The sequence below is a fragment of the Thalassophryne amazonica genome, chromosome 20 (genome assembly GCF_902500255.1).
Source record: "Thalassophryne amazonica chromosome 20, fThaAma1.1, whole genome shotgun sequence".
NCBI lineage: Eukaryota > Metazoa > Chordata > Actinopteri > Batrachoidiformes > Batrachoididae > Thalassophryne > Thalassophryne amazonica.
Window position 1 is genome coordinate 29667941 of NC_047122.1, and position 4665 is coordinate 29672605.

Sequence of the window (4665 nt, forward strand, 5' to 3'; positions counted from 1 at the left end):
CAAAACCACCTCGACACCTTTGAGCTCCGGGTCATAAACAAGCCGCAACACATTAGATTAGACAGAACTTTATTTATCCCTAGACTCCCTCAGGGAAATTGAGGTTCCTGCAGCATCATATTAGCAGCACACAGGGTAAGAAGCACACAGCGTATGAAAAGTGGAAAAAAAAGAAAAACAGTTTGCAAATATAAATACAAATACACAATATAAATACCAGACATACTGATCAATACTGGTTTACTGGCTACTACTGTTCCTCTCATTCTCATTCCTGACCTCTGCCTTCCTGTTCCTCTTTCCACATGTCCACTCATCACTTTTTCTTTGCACTTTCACTTTGTCATGTAATTTGCCCAAAAAACTCAGAGAAAATGCCATGTTTCTGATGGGGACAGACGAGGCCTGTCCACGGATGTAGAAAAATTGCATCATATGTGTCATATTTTACCTCTTTAGCACCGCCCTCAAATGAGACTGCGCTGTCCAATTCTACCTTTACCATGTTATATTATTATTTTAAAAAAATCTCAGTTTCACAGACAATGTTGTTTACCAAGACATACTGATGCTGTACTTGCCCTATGTATCTAATATAACCCTCAGCATTTCAATGTACTATTTGTCTAGTTTATTATAAAGTAACCCGTTTTTAGATACCGTGCACAGTGCATGCAAACAGCCTTCCCCAAACCACTTTAATTTCCACCAGAGAAAATTCTACAGTAAATTATTGCAGCAGCACCAAAAACATCTTGAGACTGAGCTTTAAAGGACACATGCAGTTTGACCCATTTGCCATCAATAAATACAGTACTCTGATTGTTGGCAGCATGATTCTGCAGAACTTAAGAATGGATTCCTACACTGTTATCTTCATTCATCTTGTCTATGACGGGACACATACAGGCTTTGGGAACTCTGTGATCATGCTTTTGTATTTTTTTTTTTTTATTTTTTTTTTAGGTCATTTGGTTTTGGGGGGGGACTTGAAATATTAAGTACATTATGATTTACGATTATGATAAAAACACACACAGTCATCCTACATCTGACTAACTAAAACAGATGCAAAACTACATTTTTACATCTGTTTTGTCTTGAGGATCCTGAGAAAACATGCATTTAACCCTGTTGGCTGTTGTACCTACCAATCAAAAATTCTGAGGCTTCAATTAAGCAGCAGGTAACTGCACCATAATTCCTTCTTCCTGCAAAAAAAAAAAAAAGAAAAAAAAAAGAAAAATAATAACACTCACTCCTGCATCCAGGCATGAAGCCACGCCGTGGATTCCTGCAGCGTCTCAGAAGATAGATGCCGCTTTGGCAGTGTGAATTTGCTCCGGACCAACACACGGATTCCTGGTTTTCCTCTGGAAAAGTTGCACGTTCCTGCTGAGAAGCTGCTGAGAGAAAAGACGAGAACATGCAAAACAAGCTTGTTAATTCATCCTCCTGCAGGGTTTCTTTTATGTGACTAAAGGAGAAGAAAACAAAACCATTTTGTTCATGCTTTGGTTCTGTACAACAGTAAAAATATATATAATGAGATAATAGGAAGGATCATGGAGATTCGGTTGTTTCTCTTTGGATAACATTTATTATTTTTGCAGCGATGGCCTTTGGAAATGATATGATTTGACAAACAAGCTCATTTCATCCTCCGTCCACTTTCAAAAAGACTTGTTCCTGTTCTCCGTGATGCATGTGATAATAGGATGATGATAGGGTGCATTACATATGCAAAACAAGTCTACTTTTTCTATTGATCTGATGCATCAAACTTTAATCTGTTTTTCTTCATGATCTGCCCTTTTAAACTGTAGGTTTACAAGATGTTTGTGTTTATTGTTTTTGAGTTATCTTGTTAACAAACTGGAGGGGATGGACAATGGAGCAGCTTTGCTGACCTGTTACTAAAATACAGGGACAGGTCATTTCAATGGAGTCAAAGGTCAAAACAGACATTTCTGATCATGTTAATGAAAAACGGTTGAATTGGGACAAAGATCTTTGAGGTAAATGAATCATTTAAATGCAAAATGTGCTGTACAACCCCTGGCAAAAATTATGGAATCACCGGCCTCAGAGGATGTTCATTCAGTTGTTTAATTTTGTAGAAAAAAAGCAGATCACAGACATGACACAAAACTAAAGTCATTTCAAATGGCAACTTTCTGGCTTTAAGAAACACTATAAGAAATCAAGAAAAAAAGATTGTGGCAGTCAGTAACGGTTACTTTTTTAGACCAAGCAGAGGAAAAAAATATGGAATCACTCAATTCTGAGGAAACAATTATGGAATCACCCTGTAAATTTTCATCCCTAAAACTAACACCTGCATCATATCAGATCTGCTCGTTAGTCTGCATCTAAAAAGGAGTGAACACACCTTGGAGAGCTGTTGCACCAAGTGGACTGACATAAATCATGGCTCCAACACGAGAGATGTCAATTGAAACAAACAACAAAATGTTGCAAAAGATGTTGGATGTTCACAGTCAGCTGTGTCTAAACTCTGGACCAAATACAAACAACATGGGAAGGTTGTTAAAGGCAAACATACTGGTAGACCAAGGAAGACATCAAAGCGTCAAGACAGAAAACTTAAAGCAATATGTCTCAAAAATCGAAAAATGTACAACAAAACAAATGAGGAACGAATGGGAGGAAACTGGAGTCAAGGTCTGTGACCGAACTGTAAGAAACCGCCTAAAGGAAATGGGATTTACATACAGAAAAGCTAAATGAAAGGCATCATTAACACCTAAACAGAAAAAAACAAGGTTACAATGGGCTAAGGAAAAGCAATAGTGGACTGTGGATGACTGGATGAAAGTCATATTCAGTGATGAATCTTGAATCTGCATTGGGCAAGGTGATGATGCTGGAACTTTTGTTTGGTGCCTTTCCAATGAGATTTATAAAGATGACTGCCTGAAGAGAACATGTAAATTTCCACAGTCATTGATGTATGGGGCTGCATGTCAGGTAAAGGCACTGGGGAGATGGCTGTCATTACATCATCAATAAATGCACAAGTTTATGTTGATATTTTGGACAATTGAAAGGATGTTTGGGGATGATGAAATCATTTTTCAAGATGATAATGCATCTTGCCATAGAGCAAAAACTGCAAAAACATTCCTTGCAAAAAGACACATAGGGTCAATGTCAATGAGCAGATCTGATTTGATGCAGGTGTTAATTTGGTGGATGAAAATTTACAGGGTGATTCCATAATTTTTTCCTCAGAATTGAGTGATTCCATATTTTTTTCCTCTGCTTGGTCTAAAAAAGTAACCGTTACTGACTGCCACAATCTTTTTTTCTTGATTTCTTATAGTGTTTCTTAAAGCCAGAAAGTTGCCATTTGAAATGACTTTAGTTTTGTGTCATGTCTGTGATCTGCTTTTTTTCTACAAAATTAAACAACTGAATGAACATCCTCTGAGGCCGGTGATTCCATAATTTTTGCCAGGGGTTGTATAAGCTGAGTGGTTACTAAAGCCCCTAGTTGTTCACATTCAAATGAATTCTAAATTGGGTGACCAAGCTGGCATAAATATTACTTTTTGAGTTTATTTGGATCTGTCTAATTCATTTGAGTATAATCAATGTGACAGCAAAATGAACACATAATAACACGATGTCCACTGAAAAAAACATGGCAGAACATAGTGCAGTATCCAATATATATAAAACAAAGTGTAATATATTCAGTAAGTGTGTTCAATACTTTTCCCTGTGTCATTCCATTTTATTACATGTAACTTAATATCTGCATTTATTTGTTTTGGTTTCGTTGCGTCTATGGATCATTTGGGTTCTTACCAACATCTGGTAAAAACTTTATGTTAATAGCGGAGCTAGGACCACTACCTTTGCACCCCCGCCCCAGGACTAAACCAAACCAACTGTTTTAGGTTCCTTAGATGACCCCAAAACACAATCAGGATGTTCCCCAAAATAAAAACTGGCCTCAAGCCAGTTATCCAAGATGGCCACCTATATATATATATATATATATATATATATATATATATATTTTTTTTTTTTCACTAAAACACCTTTAAGATACGAGGTCTATTAGAAAAGTATCCAACCTTATTATTTTTTCAAAAACCATATGGATTTGAATCACGTGTGATTACATCAGACATGCTTGAACCCTCGTGGGCATGCGAGAGTTTTTTCACGCCTGTCGGTTACGTCATTCGCCTGTGGGCAGTCTTTGAGTGAGGAGTCGTCCACCCGCTCGTCGATTTTTTTCATTGTTTATGAATGGCTCAGAGACTGTTGCTTTGTTTGATAAAAAATTTTTCAAAACTGTAAGGCACAACTGAGTGGACACCATTCAATAAATTCAGCTGGTTTTCGGTAAAAATTTTAACGGCTGATGAGAGATTTTGGTCTGGTAGTGTCGCTTTAAGGACGGTCCACGGTGCCTGACGGCGATCTGCGCTTCGAGGCGGCAGCGTCTCGCCGTTTCAAGTTGAAAACTTCCACATTTCAGGCTCTGTTGACGCAGTAAGTCGTCAGAGAACAGAGAACTTTCAGAAGAAGTCGGCATGAGGAGTTTATTTGGACATTCCATTGTTAACGGTCATTTTGTAATGAAAGAACGTGCGGGCAGAGTCGCATGTCGGGGCGGACCCGACCGCG